The sequence below is a fragment of the Triticum dicoccoides genome, chromosome 5A, assembly GCF_002162155.2.
Source record: "Triticum dicoccoides isolate Atlit2015 ecotype Zavitan chromosome 5A, WEW_v2.0, whole genome shotgun sequence".
NCBI lineage: Eukaryota > Viridiplantae > Streptophyta > Magnoliopsida > Poales > Poaceae > Triticum > Triticum dicoccoides.
Genome location: NC_041388.1, coordinates 359,766,254 through 359,793,038, shown reverse-complemented (window position 1 = coordinate 359,793,038; position 26,785 = coordinate 359,766,254).

Here is a 26,785-nt window from a genome sequence, read left to right as displayed (position 1 = left end):
TGAGATACCGACGATCAAATCTCGGGCAAGTAACATACCGATGACAAAGGGAACAACGTATGTTGTTATGCGGTCTGACCGATAAAAGATCTTCGTAGAATATGTAGCAGCCAATATGAGCATCCAGGTTCCGCTATTGGTTATTGACCGGAGACGTGTCTCGGTCATGTCTACATTGTTCTCGAACCCGTAGGGTCCGCACGCTTAACATTACGATGATAGTTTCATTATGAGTTTATATATTTTGATGTACCTAAGGTTTTTTGGAGTCCCGGATGTGATCACAGACATAACGAGGAGTCTCAAAATAGTCGAGACATAAAGATTGATATATTGTACGACTATATTCGGACACAGGAATGGTTCCGGGAGTTATCGGATATAAAACGGAGTACCGGGGGTTACCGAAACCCCCCCGGGGGTTAATGGGCCTCATGGGCCCAAAGTGGACTAGAGAAGGGGCCGCCAGGGCAGGCTGCGCGCCCCCTCCCCCTCTAGTACGAATTCGACAGGGAGGGAGGGGCGGCGCCCCCCCCCCCCTTTCCTTTCTCTCCTCTCTCCCTTCCTTCCCCCTCTCCTACTTGGACAAGGAAAGGAGGGAGTCCTACTCCCGGTAGGAGTAGGACTCCTCCCTGGCGCGCCTCCTCCTGGTCGGCCGCCCCTCCCCCTTGCTCCTTTATATACGGGGGCAGGGGGCACCTCTAGACACAACAATTGATCCTTGAGATCTATTAGCCGTGTGCGGTGCCCTCCTCCACCATAATCCTCGGTAATATTGTAGCAGTTCTTAGGCGAAGCCCTGCGACGGTAGAACATCAAGATCGTCACCACGCTGTCGTGTTGACAGAACTCTTCCCGACATTCTGCTGGATCGGAGTCTGGGGATCGTCATCGAGCTGAATGTGTGCTAGAACTCGGAGGTGTCGTAGTTTCGGTGCTTGATCGGTCGGGCCGTGAAGACGTACGACTACATCAACCGTGTTGTGCTAACGCTTCCGCTTCCGGTCTACGAGGGTACGTAGACAACACTCTCCCCTCTCGTTGCTATGCATCACCATGATCTTGCGTGTGCGTAGGAAATTTTTGAAATTACTACGTTCCCCAACAGTTTGATCATGTAGTATATAGTTATTCCATTTCCATCCCATAATTTCTCCGCTGCCCACCGTCTTATATATAGGTCTGGGTCGGTGCCAACAAAGATTGGCTTGCATACCTCCGGCCGGATACCACCATCATTTTGCACAACATCCACAGCAGTGCGGCCGTTCCAGTAGACCCCTTCTCCACCATTGGGATAGGCCTTCCGGACTGGCTGGGTAAGAATACATATGATGATGCCTACATGAGATTGAAGAAGATAGCAATTGCGGACCCACCGACAAAGCGACACGGCTACAATGATTACTATCTCATCGCGGTGTTCGACATAAGGATTGCCATCAATGCAGGAGGCAGTAACGGCAGAGGCTGGCGCATGTTGGCGGCGGCAGATTTGTACCCCTACACGTTCGAATACACCGTGCGCCATCTAGGTCGCATCTTCGTGGTGACAAGCCAGGGGACTTGTTTCATCTGGTTGACATCCTACGGTACGGGAGATTACAAACGGAATGCACAAACCATCATTTGCATCCCTAACGGTACTCCATTATTTTGCAGGGACCAGTCATCCCCTGATCAAAATAAGATCGCCGATCCTGGATGTGCATTTGCATCCGCGATTCGGTCTAACCTGGAACCTTGTAGCTGACTTTGGCATATTGGGATCAACTATCTTAGCAGTCGTTACCCATGGTACCACAGATGTGCAACATGGTCACATAATCTACCACGATCGGACCGTCACCATCTACCAAGGTATTCCATTTTTTAACCCTCTCGCCTTCTCTTTCATTGTTGTACTAGTAGTATACTTTGTAGTACTAGTAGGAGAACTTTTTACCTTGGACGACACATATAGCTAGCTAGGCCCTTGAAGACTTGAACCCACTAGCTGCCACCATTTTTGTTTTTCCATGTCTTACTATCTCATCCGTGTAGCCAAGAGTGGCTATATATAATAAGCCGGTTATTTTACTTCCTCTATACCAGAGTAGTACTATTTGCTGCACAGTATTACTGACTGCCACATTTGAGCACAACATTATTATGCATGGAGCTTGACTATGTATGTCACCATGTGTCCAGATCTGGGATGCCGCGTGTACCAGATGAACGGTGCCGAGTTCGACCCCCATGATGCTACGTGGGTGCCGAGGAACACTCTTGGAGAGTACTCGCTTTTCATCGGGGACAGCTACCCCATTGTGAAGCAGATGCCACCTTCCGTGCACGACACGAAAGGCCTGCCGTTCATGAAGCATGGTTGTGTCTTCAGTGTGCACCGCCGGATGAACGACATGCTGGGACACGCTATCCCTGATTTATGCCGCTTCAGCTTGGATGAGTCTCCATCGTGTGGAACCGGACTAGAAAGCTGCGACAATGATTCCCGTTGCCCACCGCTATGGATCATGCCATCCATGAAGAACACCTGGGACTGGAACCTGGAGGAGGACATGTATCCCATCTATAACGTGTATGTGGAGTACGGTAATTGTGGACGGTAGCGCTGTGAATATATGTAGACTAGTCGTGCACAAATTTATCACATGAGTTGGAGATGAACTTGTGTGGCATACTGGCATTTGTCCTTTAGAATTTATTACTAGTAAATGTGTTATGTGTACATGAAACTTGTGTGGTTGTTGCACGGGCTCCAACACGCTCTTTGAGAAAAAAAGGTGGCACGGTTTTGTATATACGTACGTGGCGGCGTCATATAGTAGCATCGTTCGCTATAGTTGTACTAGTACACTCCTACTAGGACGACAACTCCTATAAAACCTTGCGCTTGGCTCTTTGCCTCTTCAGGAGGTTCAACAGTTCATACTCGTGTGAACCTTGCACTTGGCTCTTCGCCTCTTCGGAAGGTCCAACAATGATGATACTACAGTAGAATATGCTTCTAGCAATCTGACACCGATTGAACTGTTGCACGTCCACTGCGAGGGTGAGGGAGAGAGAGAGGGCGCTGTAGTCAAAACCCTCTCCTCGTCCTGCAAACCACCGCGCGCGTGGGCAAGGGAGAGGCGTAGTAAGCAAGCTTCTCCTCGTTCGGCGAGTTGACGGGACACATCAAAGCAGTACTAGTACTAGTACTAGTAGTAGTAGTCCATACTGCGTCCTTTCCGATCAATATGGCTTAATTTGAAACGAGAAAAATACACTAGCGGTCAACGTATGTAACAGTACGCTCTTTACGGTCACTATATATAGTTTTGCGGCGATTATGCGATCACTAGCTCATCGTAGAGCACCGTATTGCACCCTACTGACCGGCCACATAATCGACATGGCACTTTGTTGACTGGTTAAATTGTCACCTGGTTTCTGGGTCCCACCTGTCAGTTGGCAGAGCAAAGAAATTAGTTAAACAAAACTTTATGCAGGCACGACATGAGTCCAACCCTTGCGCGCGAACCGCCCTGGCTGTGTATGTGAGTGCATGCACGTGTCCTCCCTCGGTCTTCCAACAAAGAGTGTACTACATGATGTACATCTACACTTCCAATGTGTTTAGCCTTTAATCTAAATCGATATTGATTGACTAATGCACCAACTTGTGCTGTAGGTATAGGCTACATGTCTATCCTTAATTACAGCATGCAACGGCCTTCATTTAATCTTCTTATCTCAATGGTCGCATGCACACATAAGTCTGCTACTTTGGGGCGTTAATTATGCCCTGGTCAATGTGTAAATCTCTAAATGTACAGTCTTTCACGGACGTAGGGAGTAGGTTGAGCACTTGAGCGTGAGCGTGTGTGTTGCGTCGTGTGCTGTGTGCCGCATGGGTGCATGAGTGTTGCGTGCGTCCATGTGTATGTGTGAGTGTTGCATGTTGCATGCATGCATGCATGGGGCTTACTCCCTCCCATTGACATGTCCATTTGGTTATAGATTTCAACAAGTGACTAGGTACGGAGAAAAATGAGTGAAGTGAGCGTAGAGGCATAGGGATACTGTAGAAAGGAAGTCCTGGCGATCCATTTATTCCCCATCTCGGTCAGAGAGAACTATTCAACTAGTCTTCGCAGTGAAGTGACAATACACACTGCAGCAGATGGGACACGTAATTAATAAGCTAAACCAGCGTGTTGGTGTTACTAAATCAGTCGGTTATGTTTGGTAGTCTCAAGTCATTGAAAGCATGCACATCCCACATATCTTATTGGTTGATATGCCACAAAACAAAAAATGAGAAGGGAGTTAATGTACGGTGCCTAAGTGTTTTGGGATTATTTGGTTTTCGTAAGGTGACTTACACACCTAGACGGAGGGAGTAGTAGAATTGAGATTGAATGCACTTTCTTCCCCGTCTTCCACTCTTCTTCCTCCTCTCTTCTTCTTCCACCTCTCTTCCCCATCGTCGGCCGCACACCATTTACCCCCACTCACTGCTCGCCCGCCCGCGCCATCTTCCTTGGTAGCTCGCGCGTACCATATCCCCCCGCTCACTGCTCGGCCACACAAGGAGAAGCTTCTTCGCTCGCCCGCCCGAATCCACTTCCCCGCTGGCTCGCAGGCATCGAAAACCCCAATGGGAGAACCGACTGACACGCAGAGCCGCGATTGGAATTCCCTCCCCGATGTTCTTTTGGAGCAGATATGTAGTCGTATGGACCTACTCAGCACCGTCCGTCTGGTCGCATGCTCGGTGTCTTTGTACCGTCTACTTGTCTGCAACCGGCCGGCTCTTTTCAGGACACCCTGCTTGCTGATGCCCGATCCTTGCAGGTGACCCAGACACCGTCTTGACGATCCTATAGAGGTTGTCGTGGTGCCCCTCGACATGCTACCACTACCCGTCCACATGTCCTTCATGCGCGGCCACTATTGGGCGGGCATGAAGGCCAACTAGATCGTCCTCATCCACCACACCGATAGTCCGTGGCGTCTCGTGGATATCTACACCCAGCGAGAGATCACCCTTCCATCGTTGGATACCACCGCCATCGAGCCTCGCGGCCCGCCGGACACTCCTGCCTACTATGCACGAGACGCGTCAAGCTTTTGGCTCGACCTCTGTTTGCAGAAAGTTGTAATCTGCGAAGTGCCCACACCATCAGAAGACTACATGGATTACAAGCTCATTGCCTTGTTCAACAAGGGATTAGTCTATCTGGAATCCGGTCGCCGTATATGGTTATGGCTCATCATCAATCCTGTTGAGGAAACATTTCTGTCTGATGCTATAGTGCATGATGGCATCGTTTACGCGGTCGACGCACAAATTGGCTACCTATATTGGTGGAATCTATCGTCATGTAATTGTTCTATCTCATCTCATATTTACCTTATGAATACGTCTGCCTGTTCATTTGTTACAAATTTAGAATGCATAGCATGTCTATAACCACATCATTGCTATATGTTCCTCTCATTTCCTAGATTTTTATGACCACACATGTTATTATTAGAGTTGATATGAGAACAATTGGCATCTAATGATTGTTAGAATACATATTATGAGCATAACATCATGATTGTTATATGTTACTCTCGTTTACAAGATTTTTATAACAACGCATGTTATTGCTTAGAGTTGATATGAGAACAGTAGTAGTAAGTGCTATGGTAGAATATGAGTAGGCGCTGTCATAGCTATTTTCCTCTCATTGTTACATGATGTTTGAACCATGACATATTGCTAGAATATGAAAGCCATTGGCTTGTTTTTTTAACTTGGGGTATGATTATGACCACGGCATTGCAATTCTCTATCTATGATATGTGTCACTGTTATAATAATCTTAATTTCACACATACTATTTTTGTCCTTTTGGTCTCCAATTTGAATTGTTGCAGCAGACTCAAATGTGCGGGCCTTCATGATTCCAGGACCTGGAATCATACCAGCCGATGGGTGGTGGTTTATCGCTCGTTCAGCTGACGGCGGTCATTTGATGCTCATTCACACGTACCAAATTGACCAAACCATTACATCAAACCACATGTAGTACAATGTGTGGGGCGTTCGTGACATTGATGGCTATGGCTGCTTCGTGTTCGAGAAAGATCCCAGCTCCGTTGGGCCAGGCGTATTTAACTGGAGGCGGGTTTACAGCCTCGGCAACCACTCCTTGTTCCTCGGGCTCAATTATCTGATCATCCAACCAATCATCGATCATATCACCGGCGATGATTACTGTGCTATGCAACTTCCATTCGTGAGGGGGGGCTGTGTTTACACATCATACCATGGGTTTCATGAATCACCATATCCAGAGATTCGTCGACATAGCTTGTTGCCAGATAATCTTCAGTGTGTGAAAGGCATCAAGCTTCCATGCGATGGATGGCTTTTGCAAACCCGACATGCGGCGATGTGGTTCATGCCAACATCAAATATGCACAACTTGATTCGTGCTGATATCTAGACTGAGCCACGTATTATGCTGCTGTAGCACGACCCTCTTTTGTTGGATATTATGTACTGTTGTTAGTTTGAAGCACTCCTCTGGTTTGAAGGATAGATACCTTCCTGGGATCAAGTGCATCCTAACTCACCTGCATAGGATGTACTGATAATGATGATGGAGATGTTGTGCGGAACCCATATATATATCAGTTAGGCTTCAAGTGCGTACTTGTTAGTTAAACCTATGTATAAATCGTGACACTAAATACGACTAGTAAGTAGTATAGTAGCAGTACTAGTATACGTCCGTCAAATTATTCATCATGTCCACACATTGAATTGACGTGACAACACGCTGCGCGTGAGGTGACACAAGAATCCCAGCGGCGTGTTCGGGTATTCTGGACTTCAGATTTGGAGTACCACTTATCTGTCGAAATCTTTCATCATTCACTTAAAACAGTCGATTGATCATACATTGAGTACCATATAACTGGAGTTACCGGTGCAAGTCGAAGAAAGATTGGCCCGTGTTGCCGGCTGGCGTCAAGTTCGATCCCACGGATCAGGAGTTGATCGAGCACCTTGAGGCCAAAGTGAGTGCTGACAGCGCGAGATTTCAGTCTCTCGTCGATTTGTTCATACCAACCATCGACAGCGAGCACGGCATATGTTACACCCAACCTGAGAAACTTCCAGGTAAGACACCGATCGGCCGTCTACTTGCACAAACATATTCCTTTGTTTATAGCTCTATTTTTCTTTTTAGACGCAGACCTGGTGAAGCAATTACAATTTGACAGTTAATAAAAAGTGAAACAAGTGACTGCAACATGCCAAAGATGTTATGAAAATGCCAACTAGGTACACTAAAACCTGTATTCCACAATACTGCAGGTATCACACTGAGTGGCCTAAGGAAGCATTTATTCCAGCGCAATTCCAGGGCGTTCAAAAGGGGCGCGTGGATGCGTCGCAAGATACAGTCGGAGTGCGGCATGCACACGATGTGGCACAAGACCGGCAATAACTTGCCGGTGATGGTCAACGGCCGGCAGACGAGCAGCAAAAAAGGTTCTGGTGCTGCACACCAACAAGAACTTCGACCAGCAGAGGACCAACTGGGTGATGCACCAGTACCACCTCGGGGACCTGGAGCAAGAGAAGGACCTGGAGCTAGGGTTAGGGTAAAACCTCATCTAGGTTTGACCAATTACACAAACTCAGTGGGACCGATTTTGGTAATAAGCAAAACAGAGAGTTGGTCAGGCAAACTCCATGGGATCGATTGCTTATCTCGGTGGGACCAAAATAATTACAACAGGTAACAAAGAGTTTGCAAGCCCATCTCGGTGAGACCAGGATCCCATCAGTGAGACCGAATTGATTAGGGTTTCTAGAAGTGGCTATATCAAGTGAACTCGGTGGCGCCGGATAGATCAAATCAGTGGGGCCGAGTTTGACTTTTGGTTTGGGACATATGTGGATATGGTAAAGTGGTTGAGGGCTTTGTAGCATATCACTAAGCACTTTGAGCAAGCAAGCCATTATGCAACACCTCATTCCCTTTTAATAGTATTGGCTTCCCTATGGATTCAATGTGATCTTGGATCACTAAAATGAAAATGTAGAGTCTTGAGCTTTTGAGCTTGAGCCAATCCTTTATTCTTAGCATCTTGTAGGGGTTCCATATCCTCTTGTCCACGCCACTCCATTTGTTGAACTTATCTGAAATATACTAGATAAAACATTAGTGCAACAAGATATATGTTGACATTAATTACCAAAACCACCCAGGGAGCACTTGTTCTTTCAATCTCCCCCTTTTTGGTAATTGATGACAACATACATCAAAGCTCTAGATAAAGATATAAAGAATAGCAAGTAAATCTTCGGAAAGACATGTAACATGCATAGGCTCCCCCTACATGTATGCAATCATGTAGATTATAAGAGCATGTGAATGCATAATCATGACAGAGCAAGCTATGAGTTACATGTATCTTCGCTATATGCATCAGAGCAAATGATATGGATATAGAAATTGTAACTTCATGTTCATGATTCCCTCTTGCAAACAATATGTACATCAGAAGAGATCATCATGCACATGGATGTGATGCATATACTTACCTTGTGGTCTTAAGCTGGCTTAGGAAGAGATGAACCCGAGTAAACAAGGTTAGATAACACATATACATCTACTAAACATAGCAAGAACTGCAAACCACAAGAGTACCAAGACTGGGATGACATGTAGAGAATGAGTACTAGGTACTCCTATTGGATATAGACATGTCCCCAAATATAAAGATATGCAACGAATTCAAAGATTTCCTTCCCTTAGAAGTCTTTCTCCCCCTGAATCTTCTATAGGATAATGGGAGAAAATAGGGAAAAGAGAATCTTAGAGCAGGACAAATCAGAGCACAACAACATAACAAACTAACATGTCTTTCCCCTCTAAAGACATGTGACTTCTCGCCTCTTGAACACCAAGCATCTGGGGTCTCTTTCTTCGTTTGATGCGATTAAGCATTCTCCCCCTTTGAAGTATTCTCCCCCTTTTGAAGTGATTAAGCTTTGATGCGATCTCTCTCTCCCCCTTTGACATCAATTTCCAAGAAGGGATCTTCTGGATTGTGAGTCAAAATAGGTTTGGTCGTTGAGTCGCAGAGCAAAGTAGCCTATAGAGTGTGATGCTGGTAGAGGACAAGAATCATTGAGTGGAGCTGGAGTAAAAATGCAGGATGCAAGTGGCAAATTGTCTTCTCTGCAGTGAAATCGGTAGCACCGAGTTGTATTCTTCGGTGGCACCGAAATGGTTCGGTTTGACCGAAAGTGATAGACCGGTGTGACCGAGTTCAACACAGAGAGAACATTTGTCACCTCAGCTCACTAGGCAAATAAGATCTCGCAAAGATTTGCAAGGAATTAACTGAAGGATTTGCAATGAATTGGATGCAGGGAATGCAGAACAAAACAAAGAAAAGAAGAACTAGATGAAGTTTTTTTTGAAATAGGAGGGGGAACAAATATGCAAGATAAAAATGCAAGAACATGGAGAGATACTACAGAACTTCATCTAGAATTGGTCGGCGACAAAGTCACCTATGTTAGAGTATATTGACTGAGGAGTCAAGTGAGAACACTTGATCGTAGGTCATACTCATCATTTAAGCTCAAAATGGGGTTACCATTTTTCGTTTAAGCATTTGATGTATTCGCATCTTGTTGAGTTGCTTTGGCCCATGGCTTGGGGTAAAGCTTCTCTAAGATGGAATAACATACCTTGGGTGTTGGTGTTGATCTTGATCATGTAGTTGAACTTGTGTGGGATGCTCAAGGTTGATGTAGCTCTTCAATGATTGTGTATCCAAATTAACAATCAGAATTTGATACCAAATGAAATTTGATATATATAGACATGGTCAAAGGATATGTTGAAGGGTTTCATGCTTCCTTGTCTTCAACCACCATACTGTAGATACTTGGTGATGCAGAGATTGCTCAAGATGCGAGTGATAGATTTTGATTCATCCAAGTACCTACAAGGGTTAGATAGCATGCAAGGGTGAAAATATATCCAAGACATATGATCATCATCATAAGAGAAATATCAAGGATTAGTTAAAGGCTCATGCCTTGCATGTATCCAAATGGAGTTTATACTCCAAGTTTGAAGCATCAATGATGTTCAATTCACCTCTCAAACGGCAAAATACTTTCTCATCAAATGGCTTGGTGAATATATCCGCCAATTACTTATCGGTACGAACATGCTTAAGATCAATGTCCCCTTTGGCAACATGATCTCGAATGAAATGATGATGAACTTCAATATGCTTAGTTTGAGAATGTTGGACGGGATTGTGAGCAATCTTAATAGCACTTTCATTATCACAAAGCAATGGAACATGTTTCACATAGATCCCATAATCTTTAAGAGTTTGGGTCATCCAAAGTAACTGAGCACAACATGAACCGGCCGCAATGTATTCCGCTTCGGCGGTGGATAAGGATACCAAGTTTTTGTTTCTTGGAGGACCAAGACACAAGAGATCTACCAAGAAATTGACAAGTACCCGAAGTAGACTTTCTATCAACCTTGTCACCGGCATAGTCCGAGTCGGAATAGCCAACAAGATCAAAAGAAGACCTCTTAGGATACCAAATGCCAAAATTTTATTTTCTTCAAATAAAAGTAGCAATTTTTATTTTCTTCAAGTTAAGGTGGAGTTTTAGCACAAGTTTAACAATTCACAATACATTTTGAGCAATCATGGCAAGAGTATATGAGCAGTGGAAATTAAAGCATACAACTTGCAAGAAAGTAAAGGGATGGGATTGGAGTGTGCAAACGCAATTGGAGACACGGAGATTTTTCGCGTGGTTCCGATAGGTGGTGTTGTCGTACATCCACGTTGATGGAGACTTCAACCCACGAAGGGTAACAGTTGCGCGAGTCCACGGAGGGCTCCACCCACGAAGGGTCCACGAAGAAGCAACCTTGTCTATCCCACCATGGCCATCGCCCACGAAGGACTTGCCTCACTAGGGTAGATCTTCACGAAGTAGGCGATCTCCTTGCCCGTACAAACTCCTTGGTTCAACTCCACAATCTTGTCGGAGGCTCCCAAGTGACACCTAACAAATCTAGGAGACACCACTCTCCAAAAGGTAATAAATGGTGTGTTGATGATGAACTCCTTGCTCTTGTGCTTCAAATGATAGTCTCCCAAACACTCAACTCTCTCTCACAGATTTGGATTTGGTGGAAAGATGATTTGAGTGGAAAGCAACTTGGGGAAGGCTAGAGATCAAGATTCATATGGTTGGAATGGAATATCTTGGTCTCAACACATGAGTAGGTGGTTCTCTCTCAGAAAATGAATGCTGGAAGTGTAGGCACATTCTGATGGTTCACACAATGAATGAAGAGTGGTTGGAGGGGTATTTATAGCCTCCACACAAAATCTAACCGTTACACACAATTTACCAAACTCAGTGGGACCGAATCAGAAAACTCGGTCAGACTGATTCAGTTCATAATGTGACTGTTAGGAATTTCAGTGGGACTGATATGATCAACTCGGTGGGACGGATGTGCTAGGGTTAGGGTAAAACCTCATCTCGGTTTGACCGGTTACACAAACTTGGTGGGACCGATTTTGGTAATAAGAAAAACAGAGAGTTGGTCAGGCAAACTCGGTGGGACCGATTTCTTATCTCGGTGGGACCGAAATAATTACAACAGGTAACAAAGAGTTTACAAGCCCATCTCGGTGAAACCGGGATCCCATCGGTGAGACATAATTGATTAGGGTTTCTGGAAGTGGCTATATCAAGTGAACTCGATGGCGCTGGATAGATCAAATCGGTGGGGCCGAGTTTGACTTTTGGTTTGGGACATATGTGGATATGAGGAAGTGTTTGAGGGCTTTGGAGCATATCACTAAGCACTTTGTCCAACCAAGCCATTAAGCAACACCTCATCCCCTTTTAATAGTATTTGCTTCCCTATGGATTCAATGTGATCTTGGATCACTAAATGAAAATGTAGAGCCTTGAGCTTTTGAGCTTGAGCCAATCCTTTGTTCTTAGCATCTTGCAGGGGTTCCATATCCTCTTGTCCACGCCACTCCATTTGTTGAACTTATCTGAAATATAGTAGATAAAACATTAGTCCAACAAGAGATAAGTTGACATTAATTACCAAAACCACCCAGGGAGCACTTGTGCTTTCAGTAGACATCAAGCTCTTTTCTGGCGCCGTTGCTGGGGAGGTTAGTGCTTGAAGTTATATCTTTAGATCTTGCAATGGAATCTTTTAGTTTCTTGGTTTATCACTAGTTTAGTCTATAAAAGAAAACTACCAAAAAATGGAATTGAGGTTGCCTCATATGCTTCATTTTTTTAACGTCTTCCGTGAAAATGATGGAAAGGAAAATTGTGCTCAAGTGTTAGAGGAAGAAGTCTATAAAATGTTTGGCATAAAATCTTTGTATGATGAGCATAATTGCAATGTTGTTAGTATGAATTTGTTGAATATCCATGATGCTAATGATATGCAAAGCCATAAGCTTGGGGATGCTATGTTTGATGAAGATGATATTTTTTGTCCCCAAATTTTGATGTGCAAATTTATTATGATGATAGCATGCCTCCTATTTATGATGATTATTGTGATGACATGTATGCTATAAATAATAATGATATCCATGAAACTTGTCATCATGATTTTAACTTTCAATTGGATTATGCCTCAGATGATAGTTATTTTTGTTGAGTTTGCTTCCACTACTATGAATGAGAAGAATTTTTCTTATGTGGAGAGTAGTAAAATTTCTATGCTTGTGGGTCATGAAAATAATGCTTTATATGATGGTTATATTGTTTAATTCAATCATGATGCTATTGAAAATTATTATGAGGGAGGAATATATGCTTGTTGGAGGTGCAATAATATCATGTTTCCTCTCTATGTGTTGAAAATCTTGAAGTTATGCTTGTTTTACCTTCCTATGCAAGTTGATTCTTGTTCCCATAAGTTGTTTGCTCACAAAATCCCTATGCATAGGAAGTGGGTTAGACTTAAATGTGGTTGTCATATTCTTCATGATGCCCCCATTATGTTTCAATTCCTATCTTTTATGTGAGCATCATTGAAATTATCATGCCTTGCTAAAAAGGCATTAAAGAAAAGCACTTGTTGGGAGACAACCCAACATTTATACCTACTGTTTTTGTGTGTTCACATGATTATGCTACTTTAGTAATCATGTTTTATAGCTTTTATTTCAATAAAGTGCCAAGTAAGACCTTTAGGATGATCTATGGTGATAGTTGATCTGATCTTGCTGAAAAACAGAAACTTTTGCGCCCAGGAAAACAATTCTCATTTTTAACAGGAGCGTGATAAAATACTGGTTCTTTTTTCAGAAGATTAATAAACAAATTTCTTAGGCTTTCCTAATGTTTCAGAATTTTTGTAGTTACAGAAGTATTTGAGAGTTACAGATTGCTACAGACTGTTCTGTTTTTGACATATTCTGTTTTAATTGTGTTGTTTACTTATTTTGATGAATCTATGAGTAGTATCGGAGGGTATGAACCATGGAGAAATTTGAATATAGTAGATATAACACCAATATAAATTTAGAATGATTTCACAACAGTACCTAAATGGTTATTTGCTTTATTATACTAACGGAGCTTACGAGTTTTCTGTTGAGTTTTGTGGTGTGAAGTTTTCAAGTTTTGGGTAAATTTTTGATGGACTATGGAATAAGGAGTGGTAAGAGCCTAAGCTTGGGGATGCCCAAGGCACCCCAAGGTAATATCCAAGGACAACCAAGAGCCTAAGCTTGGGGATGCCCCGGATGGCATCCCGTCTTTCGTCTTCGTTCATCGGTAACCTTACTTGGAGCTATATTTTTATTCACCGCATGATATGTGTTTTGCTTGGAGTGTCATTTTATTTTATTATTATTTCCTTTCTGATATTTAGAGTAATATTTTACATCCTTTAGTTCAATAAAAAGGTCAAGTATAGCCTTTACCATGTCTATATGTTGTTGTTTTAAAAACAGAAAGTTTGCTGTTATGTTTTGAATATTTGTGAATAGTCAGAACATAATAAAATCTTGGAATTTTTACACAATGAGTAACAACAAATTATCTACAGTGTGGTAAATTTTTAGAATTTTTGGAGTTATGGAAGTATGATTCCTCTTGCATTCTTTACAAACTATTCTGTTTAGGCAAATTGCTGTTCTGTTTGCATTGTTTGCATATATTTGCTTGTTTAATGATTCTATTTGAGGATAGGAGTGTTAAATATGCAGAGCCATTTAGTAGGAAATATAAAATAATAATTTTATTGATTTTCTACAGTAGAGAATGATAAGGTTTTGTGTGGATTTATACTAACTTACCTCACGGGTTCTTGTTGAGTTTTGCGTGGATGGAGCTTTTAAGATTTAGGGAAACCGCGATATGAAATGAATTAAGGAGACACAAAAGTTCAAGATTAGGGATGACCAAGGCATCCCAAGTTAATATTTCAATAAGTCTCAAGCATCTAAGCTTGGGGATGCCCCGCCTGGCATCCCACCTTTCTTCTTCAACAACTATCGATCAGTTTTGGTTGAGCCTAAGTTTTTGCTTCTTCACATGATATGTGCTATCATTTCAATGTCATTTTATTTTGTTTTTCTTGCTGTTTGAATAAAGTACTTAAGATCTGAAATTTTATTTATGAGATGGAGTATTCACATAGTTACATAATTAGTCAACTACTCATTGATCTTCACTTATATCTTTTGGAGTAGTTTGTCATTTGCTCTAGTGCTTCACTTATATCTTTTTAGAGCATGGAGGTAGTTTTTTTTGAAGAAATTGATGAACTCTCATGCTTCACTTATATTATTTTGAGAGTCTTTAAACAGCGTGATAATTTTCTTTGGTTGTGAATTTAGTCCTAATATGATTGGCATCCAAGAGGGATATAATAAAAAAATTCATATAAAGTGCATTGAATACTAGGAGAAGTTTGATTCCTTATGATTGTTTTGAGATATGAAGATGGTGATATTAGAGTCATGCTAGTGAGTAATTGTCAATTTGAGAAATACTTGTGTTGAGGTTTGTGAGTCCCGTAGCATGCACGTATGGTGAACCGTTATGTAACGAAGTTGGAGCATGAGGTATTTTTTGATTGTCTTCCTTATGAGTGGTGGTCGGGAACAAGCGATGGTCTTTTCCTACCAATATACCCCCTAGGAGCATGCATGTAGTACTTTGTTTTGATGACTAATAGATTTTTGCAATAAGTATGTGAGTTCTTTATGACTAATGTTGAGTCCATGGATTATACGCACTCTCGCCCTTCCACCATTGCTAGCCTCTCTAGTACCACGCAACTTCCGCCGGTGCCATAAACCCACCATATATCCTTCCTCAAAATAGTCACCATACCTACCTATTATGGCATTTCCATAGCCATTCCGAGATATATTGCCATGCAACTTTCCACCGTTCCGTTTATTATGAGACGTTTCATCATTGTCATATTTCTTTGCATGGTCATGTAGTCGACATCGTCTTTGTGGCAAAGCCACCGTACATAATTCTTTCATACATGTGACTCTTGATTCATTGCACATCCCGGTACACCGCCGGAGGCATTCATATAGATTCATATTTTATTCAAAGTATCGAGTTGTAATTCTTGAGTTGTAAGTAAATAAAAGTGTGAGGATCTTCATTATTAGAGCATTGTCCCATGTGAGGAAACAAAAAAAGGAAAGGCCAAAAAAGAGAAGGCCCAAAAAACAAAAAATAATGAGATAAAAAAAGAGAAGGGGCAATTCTACTATCCTTTTACCACACTTGTGCTTCAAAGTAGCACCATGATCTTCATGATAGAGAGTCTCCTATGTTGTCACTTTCATATACTAGTGGGAATTTTTCATTATAGAACTTGGCTTGTATATTCCAACGATGGGCTTCCTCAAAATGCCCTAGGCCTTCATGAGTAAGCAAGTTGGATGCACACCCACTTAGTTTTCTTTTTGAGCGTTCATAAACTTATAGCTCTAGTGCATCCGTTGCATGGCAATCCCTACTCACTCACATTGATATTTATTGATGGGCATCTCCATAGTCCATTGATATGCCTAGTTGATGTGAGACTATCTCCCTCTTCTTTGTCTTCTCCACAACCACCATATTCTATTCCACCTATAGTGCTATGTCCATGGATCACACTCATGTATTATGTGAAAGTTGAGAAAGTTTGAGAACATCAGAAGTATGAAACAATTGCTTGGCTTGTCATCGGGGTTGTGCATGATTTGAGTATTTTTTGTAATGAAGATGGAGCATAGCCAGGCTATATGATTTTGTAGGGATAAGCTTTCTTTGGCCATGTTATTTTGAGAAGTCATAATTGTCTTGTTAGTATGCTTGAAATATTATTGTTTTATGTCAATATTAAACTTTTGTTTTGAATCTTATGGATCTAAATATTCTTGCATCTAGCATTCCACATCAAAAATTATGTTTTTATCATTTACCTACTCAAGGACGAGCAGGAATTGAGCTTGTGGATGCTTGAGACGTTTCCAACGTATTTATAATTTTTGATTGTTCCATGCTATTATATTATCTATCTTGGATGTTTTATATGCATTTATATGCTATTTTATATGATTTTTGGGACTAACCTATTAACCTAGAGCCTAGTGCCAGTTTCTGTTTTTCCTTGTTTTTGAGTTTCGCAGAAAAAGAATATCAAACAGAGTCCATTTGACCTGAAAATTTACGGAGACTAGCGGAATGACCGTGCGTTTCCACGGAACAACAAATTTAGGCAATGCTATATCCGAGTGGAGGCTACTATGCCTCACGGCCCCACAATACAAATCATATGCATCACTATAGGATAGCTTACACTTTCTTATAATCTTAGAAGAGCATTTTCTCTCCCTCTACCGCTATCCATAATGAATGAATTAGTGAACTGAACGACAATGATATTGCTTTGTAATATTTTTACTAAATCCAGGATTATTTCCTCTGAAAGGATAGAATTTTGAATAATATTTGAGCACATACATTGTCTCGGAGACAAGATAAAAATCATATGTAAATTCAACATATAGGGATTTTTTAAGAGATGATAACACATAGTATTAAAAGAGCACCGAATAATGCACCAATTTTAATAAAATGACAAGCATATACTCATATGTAGTATTATCGCTTTCATCAGTATGCAACAATTTTAGGCTAATAAAAGAATATGTAAGGTACATAAGTGCTTGTATAGCAAAATAGAACAAACCTTTTTTGTTTTTAGAACATGACAAGTACATCTTTTTATGTTTCAGAAGAAAGCACTGTACCACCAATATTTATCAGAATTTCCTCATGTTTTATATCACAAAAACACAGTCAACAATGGTAGCACATTAACACACAAATCCCTTGCATTATAAACCGAGCACAACGTTTGTCATAGCAGGAGAACATCTCAAAGAGAGTTTACGAAGGATGGTAAAAATCAAATAACTAATCAAAGATTGCTAGATAGGTAGATAACAAAGACCAGTGACACAGATGAATACATTGCCCATAAAAAGAAACCCAGGAAGAGGAAATATACCCCACAAAATCAGTAGAGTAGAATGGCCTCACTACGGGATCAGGTTAACCTATCTGGAAGCTGTGTGGCTGGCATGATCACCACACAGGCTCATGTTTTATGCAATTTTGTATCTCTTGGTGAACAGTATGTACGACAATGAACTACTTTGAAAAAATATAATTATGACAGTAATATCTTGAGCACCATAAGTGAAGGCACATGTAATTTGGATTTTTCATGGGCCACAAAATACGACATGGGATTCACGTACAGATTAATGTGTTATCTAAAGAAAATGTTTGACCACAAATGTATATGTCATGTGAATTTAAAGTTACTTACAACTCCAATTAATAGTGTATATGTAATGTCAAATTAAAGTTGCATACAACTGCAATTCATAGTGTTTTTCACCTCAATTGAAATACGTATCTGATTTTTTACGAACAGGACTTAGAGGTTGACCCTGTCTAGCTAAGCTGCGGGTTAGTGTTTAACATGGATGAGAGAAAAACAAAACCACATCATATTCTCTCATTGTCATGACAATGATAGCAAGAAAAACAGACATTCATAAACAAACAAAAAGATGGGACTTTTCATTGCTTCCTACCTCTCTTGTTCGTTGAGACGACAGAAGGATATAATGATCGACAATGCTTAAAGAGAAATAGAGTTGACTGCATTATCAACAAGAAGACAGGGAAAACTGGAAACATCGATCAGGATTAGCAAGCAACTACATTAGTGAAGTGAGTGATCATACTTGATAGTTGATGGTGCAGAAGTACTCGAAAAGTAAAAGAAACATATGCATACAATGGAAAAGAGATTCTGCAAGGAATTTTTATACATAATCTTCAGTCCTATTCTCATATCAACAAGTGTATTGAGTTCCTGTTTCCTGAATTGGGTCTGTTTGGCAAGATACATGCAAAAAGAATTTGTACGAAATTGTGTGATCAAAAGAGGGGGGATGAGGGGCAACAGAAAGTACTGATTTTATATTAGATTGATCAAAGAACAACTGCTGAATACCCGTGCATATACCTTACAATTCAAAGTTTCAAATATTGTAGTAATAAGTAATTAAGAACAAGTTCATATATACACAAAAGTGGAAGGCTTCTGAATTCAGAAAGGGAGAAAAGACCTCACTCATATGATTCCATGGGTGAGCATCCGCCGCTACGTCCACCGACAAGCTGATGACAATCATACTGTGGGGCGTTGTGTAGAGTTTGGGCTATGACTCTGTGGTTGTGCATCGCCACTGTTCCTTTCCTCGCATCTCAAATGGCAGCCAATAAGAAGAAGAAACAACAATCTTGATACACTACAAAAGGACCAATCACATATGGAAATCACCAAGAACCATATCACAAAACTGGAGGCAATAGGACACTTCTCAAACATCTCTCCATCTCCAACCCGTGACTGCTATAGGAACGAGTAGTGTTGCTAAGCAATCCTCATAGTGGTTGACTGCTCCAACGAGCTAGGGTTCATCACCTACGTGATGGTCCATGCTGTCATGTCGGGTTGGTCGATGTCGCACTCAGCCGTGACGAAGCGGCGGCCGCCGTGGCATCTGCATTGAAGGTCGCCGTCCTCGTAGCCCTGGTCAACTGTTGCACGCACCACCGTTACCACGCGCCGCCGATGCCCTTGCAATGTTGTCCTATGAGACCACACGTTGGGCCATCCTCGAGGCACCCGTCGGCAAGCAACCAAGGCAGGCGAAGAACAATATATGGAAAAGCTCGTAGGCAATGGATTGGTGATGGAGAATTATGCCGGATGCGATCGATCATGTAATAGTCATAACCTAGGGTGACACAGAACTAGCTCCAGTTCATCAATGTAGTGTAGGCATGTATTCCGAATATAGTCATACATGCTTATGGAAAAGAACTTGCATGACATCTTTTGTCCTACCCTCCCGTGGCAGCGGGGTCCTATTGGAAACTAAGGGATATTAAGGCCTCCTTTTAATAGAGTATCGGACCAAAGCATTAACACATAGTGAATACATGAACTCCTCAAACTACGGTCATCACCGGTAACTATCCCGATTATTGTCACTTCAGGGTTAACGGATCATAACACATAATAGGTGACTATAGACTTGCAAGATAGGATCTAGAACTCTCATATATTGATGAAAACATAGTAGGTTCAGATCTGAAATCATGGCACTCGGGCCCTACTGACAAGCATTAAGCATAGCAAAGTCATAGCAACATCAATCTCAGAACATAGTGGATACTAGGGATCAAGCCCTAACAAAACTAACTCGATTACATGATAAATCTCATCCAACCCATCACCGTCCAGCAAGCCTACTATGGAATTACTCACGCATGGCGGCGAGCATCATGAAATTGGTGATGGAGGAAGGTTGATGATGACGATGGCGACGGATTCCCCTCTCCGGAGCCCCGAACGGACTCCAGATCAGCCCTCCCGAGAGAGTTTAGGGCTTGGCGGCAGCTCCATGTCGTAAAACGCGATGAATCCTTCTCTCTAATTTTTTCTCCCCGAAAGTGAATATATGGAGTCAAGGTTGAGGTCGGTGGAGCGTCAGGGGACCCACGAGGCGGGGGGGCGCGCCCCCCCACCCTCGTGGACAGGGTGTGGGTCCCCTGACGTGGTTATTTCTTCCAGTATTTTTTATATATATTCCAAAATAATTCTCCATTGATTTTCAGGTCATTCCGATAACTTTTATTTCTGCACAAAAATAACACCATGGTAATTCTGCTGAAAACAACGTCAGTTCGGGTTAGTTCCATTCAAATCATGCAAGTTAGAGTCCAAAACAAGGGCAAAAGTGTTTGGAAAAGTAGATACGACAGAGACGTATCAACTCCCCCAAGCTTAAACATTTTCTTGTCCTCAAGCAATTCAGTTGATAAACTGAAAGTGATAAGGAAAAACTTTTACAAACTCTGTTTGCTCCTGTTGTTGTAAATATGTAAAGCCAACATTCAAGTTTTCAGCAAAGCTTATGAACTAACCATATTCACAATAACATTTAGGTCTCATATTTACTCATATCAATGGCATAATCAACTAGCGAGCAATAATAATAAATCTCAGATGACAACACTTTCTCAAAACGGTCATGATATGATATAACAAGATGGTATCCCGCTAGCCCTTTCTGAGACCGCAAAACATAAACACAGAGCACCTTTAAAGATCAAGGACTGACTAGACATTGTAATTCGTGGTAAAAGAGATCCATTCAAGTCATACTCAATGTAAACTAACAGTAATGGATGCAAATGACAGAGGTGCTCTGCAACTGGTGCTTTTTAATAAGAGTGTGATGACTCGACATAAAAGTAAATGGATAGGCCCTTCTCAGAGGGAAGCAGGGATTTGTAGAGGTGCCAGAGCTTAGTTTTGAAATAGATATGAATAATATTTTGAGCGGTATACTTTCATTGTCAACATAACAACCGAGAGATCTCGATATCTTCCATGCTACACACATTATAGGTGGTTCCCAAACAGAATGGTATAGTTTATACTCCCCCTCCACCAACAAGCATCAATCCATGGCTTGCTCGAAACAACGAGTGCCTCCAACTAACAAGAGTCCCGGGGAGTTTTGTTTGCAGTTATTTTGATTTGATTTGCATAAAGCATGGGACTGGGCATCCCGGTGACCAGCCCTTTTCTCGTGAGTGAGGAGCGGAGTCCACTCCTCTTGAGAATAACCCGCCTAGCATGGAAGATACAGATAGACCTAGTTGATACATGAGCTATTCGAGCATACAAAACATAATGTTTATTTGAAGGTTTAGAGTTTGGCACATGCAAATTTACTTGGAACGGCAGGTAGATACCGTACATAGGTAGGTATGGTGGACTCATATGGAACAACTTTGGGGATTATGGAATTGGATGCACAAGCAGTATTCCCGCTTAGTACAAGTGAAGGCTAGAAAAAGACTGGGAAGCGACCAGCTAGAGAGCGACAACAGTCATGAGCATGCATTAAAATTAATCAACACCGAATGCAAGCATGAGTAGGATATGATGCACCATGAACATAAATATCGTAGAGGCTATGTTGATTTTGTTTCAACTACATGCGTGAACATGTGCCAAGTCAAGCCACTTGAATCGTTCAAAAGAGGATACCACCCTATCATACCACATCACAACCATTTTAATAGCATGTTGGCATGTTATAAGCTCCTAGCTAATTAAGCATGGCATAAGCTACTACAATCTCTAACTATCATTGCAAACATGTTTCTTTAATAATAGGCTGAATCAGGAACGATGAACTAATCATATTTACAAAAACAAGAGAGGTCGAGTTCATACCAGCTTTTCTCGTCTCAATAAGTTCATCATATAATCATCATTATTGCCTTTCACCTGCACGACCGAATAGTGTGGAAAATAATAATAGTGCATGTGCATTGGATTAATCTGGAATCTGCAAGCATTCAATTCAGGAGAGAAGACAAGGTAATATGGGCTCTTTGTTAGATCAACAATAAAGCATAAAAGAGCCATCAACTTTTTAATCATGGTCTTCTCCTCTCGGCCCCCAAAGAATAAGAAAAGAAACAAAACTATTTACACGGGAAAGCTCCCAACAAGCAAAAGAAGAATGAGAAATCTTTTTGGGTTTTTCTTTTTAATTACTACTACAGGCATGGAAGGTAAACTAGCTAAATGCTACAACTAATTTTTTTTGTTTTATCTTAAGGGTTTATCAAGCACACAAGAAGAAAGCATAAAAAGGAAATAAACTAGCATGGATATTACAATGAAAAAGTATGAGCACCGACAACTAGCATGAGTGTGTGAATAGGAATGTAATGTCGGTGAGAAGTACGTACTCCCCCAAGCTTAGGCCTTTGGTCTAAGTTGGTCTATGGCCACGGCTGGCCTGGTGGATATCCAAAGTTGTAGCTGGGGTCGTACTGAGATGCAGCGGCAATTGCCTGATGAGCTGTAGCTTGGAGGCGAGCTGTCTCCACCCTCCTCTTATACTCGGTCGTCTCCTCATTGGTTATAACATATCTCCCCTTTGCCTGAAAGTCAAAGAAATTAGGGGCAGGGAGAGCGACATGATAGGTGCGTCGTCTGTCAAAGATTAGTCGGTACTGGAGGAACTGATCGTTCCACCCAACAAACTGATGACGAACCATAGCATCATAATCTAAATAAGCAGGAGGCAACTCAATATCATATCCACGTATGGGTATCTCAATAAAGTTAGCTATACGAGTTGCATAAATTACACCAAAGAAATCTCCATGAATACGATTATTATGCAACCTATGTGCAACAATAGCCCCCAAGGTGTATTGTTTATCTCCTAATACAACACTCTTGAGAACACTAAGATTTGGCACACACATGTGACATGCTTCATCCTTACCATTAATGCATCTACCTATGAAGAGAGCAAAATAATGTATAGCAGGAAAATGAATGCTCCCTATGGTAGCTTGCGTCACATCCCTAGATTCCCCCACAATTATACTAGCAAGAAAATCTCTAAATTCATATTTGCGAGGTTCACTAACATTACCCCATTGTGGAAGTTTACAAGCAGTTGTAAAATCTTCTAAGTCCATTCTATAAGATTTATCATAAAGATCAAACAGGACAGTGTGAGAATTACGTGAAGATGAAAATTTGAACCTTCTCACAAAGGAATTAGTTAGGTGATAGTATTGACGGCACTTATCTGCCTCGAAGCTCTCAAGATCGGCATTGCGCACATATGCTTCAAATTCCTCCTTGATTCATGCTTGGATCATGAAATCCTCTGACGACCATTCACAAGGCCGCACTTGAGCTTCTCTTGGTGGTTCCTCGTCCGCATCACGTATTGCGGGTCTGGGTCCTTGCTTCCTTGAAGAACCACCTTGGTACATTTTCCTAAACATATTTCTTCCTCTGAAAGTTTTGTGAAATTTTTAGTAACTCAAAATAAAAGTGAACCAAACTCAACAAAATTGATAGCAACTACTCCTACAAGTGCCTAGAGGATATATCATGCATTAGAACTACTTTTGACCATATAAATTTGACATGCAAGCTCAAGAACAGGGTCACCTAAGCAGCAAAAATTTGCAATGAATAAAGCACTAGAACAAAAATTAATTGGACCATTGGAGGAGTCACATACCAAAGAACAATCCCCCAAAGCAGTTTTGTGAATGGAGCTTTGAGCTAGGAGATCGAAAATGGCAGCAAGATGAGCTTGAACTCGTGCTTGAGCTGGTTAATTAGTGATGTTTTTGGGAGGAAGAAGGAGTGTGTGGTAGCTGGAATAAGTGGAGCGGAGCCAGCATGGGCCCATGAGGCAGGGGGCGCGCCCAGGGGGGTGGGCGCGCCCTGGACCCTCGTGGCCAGGTGCTTGCTCCTCCTGCTGTGTTCTCAGTGCCAGATATTCTCAAATATTCTAGAAAAAAATCATATTTAAATTTCAGGGCATTTGGAGAACTTTTATTTTTGGGGTATTTTTTTATTGCATGGATAATTCAGAAAACTGACAGAAAATACTATTTTGCTTTATTTAATATAAATAACAGAAAGTAAAAAGAGGGTACAGAGAGTTGTGTTTTCTAAATTCATCAATCTCATGCTCATCAAAAGGAATCCACTAACAAGGTTGATCAAGTCTTGTTAACAAACTCATTCCGAATAACATGGAACCGAAGAAATTTCGAATAACACTAGGTTACCTCAACGGGGATATGCATGTCCCCAATAATAAGAGTATCATATTTCTTCTTGACAGTAGGAAGAGGAAATTCAAAACCTCCAATAGTGATTGTTGAAATTTTTCCAATAGAATTGATATTGTGGACTTAAGGTTGTTTCCTCGGAAAGTGTACCATATGCTCATTACCATTAACATGAAAAGTGACATTGCCTTTGGTGCAATCAATAACAGCCCCTGCAGTATTCAAAAAGGGTCTTCCAAGAATAATAGACATACTATCGTCCTCGGGAATATCAAGAATAACAAAGTCCATTAAAATAGTAACGTTTGCAACCACAACAAGCACATACTCACAAATACCGACAGGTATAGCAGTTGATTTATCAGCCATTTGCAAAGATATTTCAGTAGGTGTCAACTTATCCAAATCAAGCCTACGATATAAAGAGAGAGGCATAACACTAACACCGGCTCGAAGATCACATAAAGCAGTTTTAACATAGTTTCTTTTAATGGAGCATGGTATAGTTGGTACTCCTGGATCTCCTAGTTTCTTTGGTATTCCACCCTTAAAAGTATAATTAGCAAGCATGGTGGAAATTTTAACTTCCGGTATATTTCTTTTATTAGTAACAATATCTTTCATATACTTAGCATAAGGGTTCATTTTAAGCATATCAGTCAAACGCATACGCAAAAAGATAGGTCTAATCATTTCAGCAAAGCGCTCAAAATCCTCATCATCCTTTTTCTTGGATGGTTTAGGAGGAAAAGGCATGGGTTTCTGAACCCATGGTTCTCTTTCTTTACCATGCTTCCTAACAACAAAGTCTCTCTTATCATAACGTTGATTCTTTGATTGTGGGTTATTAAGATCAATAGCAGGTTCAATCTCTACATCATTATCATTACTAGGTTGAGCATCAACACGAACATCATCATTAACATTATCACTAGGTTCATGTTCATTACCAGATTGTGTTTCAGCATCAAAAATAGAAATATCATTGGGATTCTCAGGTCTGTCTGTAACAAGTTCACTGGAAGCATGCAAAGTCCTATCATTTTTCTTTTCCTTCCTTTTAGAAGGACTAGGTGCATAAATATTAATTCTCCGAGAATCTTGCTCAATTCTCTTAGGGTGGCCCTCAGGATACAATGGTTCCTAAGTCAGTTTACCTCCTCTAGTCATAACTGTAACAGCATTATCATTCTTCTTATTATTTAATTCATTGGGCAAATCATTCTGAGCTTTAAGTACTTGTTCTACTTGAGTGGTAACCACAGAATCATGTTTACTAATAAGTTTAAGTTCACCTTTAACACTAGCCATATAATCACTCAAGTGTTCAATCATATAAGCATTATGTTTCAATTGTCTACCAACATAAGCATTGAAATCTTCTTGCTTAACCATCAAGTTATCAAATTCATCCAAACATTGGCTAGCAAACTTACCAGGAGGGATTTCAGCTTTATCATATCTATAAAGAGAGTTTACCTTTACTACCTGTGTCGGGTTATCAAGACCGTGTGTTTCTTCAATAGGTGGTGAATTAAGACCATGTATTTCTTCAACATGAGGTAAATTCTTGACATCTTTAGCTTTAATACCCTTTTTCATAGATTTCTTTGCCTCTTGCATATCTTCAGGACTGAGAAATAGAATACCCCTTTTCTTCGGAGTAGGCTTAGGAGTTGGTTTAGGAAGTGTCCAATTATTTTAATTGGTCAACATATTATTCAATAGAATTTCAGCTTGATCAACTGTTCTTTCCCTGAAAACACAACTGGCACAACTATCCAGGTAATCTCTGGAAGCATCGATTAGTCCATTATAAAAGATATCAAGTATTTCATTTTTCTTAAGAGGATGATCAGGCAAAGCATTAAGTAATTGGAGAAGCCTCCTCAAGCTTGTGGGAGACTCTCTTCTTTGATTTGCACAAAATTATATATTTCCCTTAAGGCAGCTTGTTTCTTATGAGCGGGGAAATATTTAGTAGAGAAGTAATAAATCATATCCTGGGGACTACGCACACAACCAGGATCAAGAGAATTAAACCATATCTTAGCATCACCCTTTAATGAGAACAGAAATAATTTAAGGATATAATAATAGTGAGTTTTCTCATCATTAGTGAACAGGGTAGCTATATCATTTAATTTAGTAAGATGTGCCACAACAGTTTCAGATTCATAGCCATAGAAAGGATCAGATTCAACCAAAGTAATTAATTCAGGATCAACTGAGAAATCATAATCATTATCAATAATAAAGATAGGTGAAGTAGCATAAGCAGGATCATATTTCATTCTAGCATTCAAAGACTTTTCTTTAAGCTTAGATAATAATTTCTTAATATCACTTCTATCATTGCAGGCAAGAAAGTCTCTAGCAGTTTTTTCATCCATAACATAACCCTCAGGAACAACAGGAAATTCATATCTAGGAGGA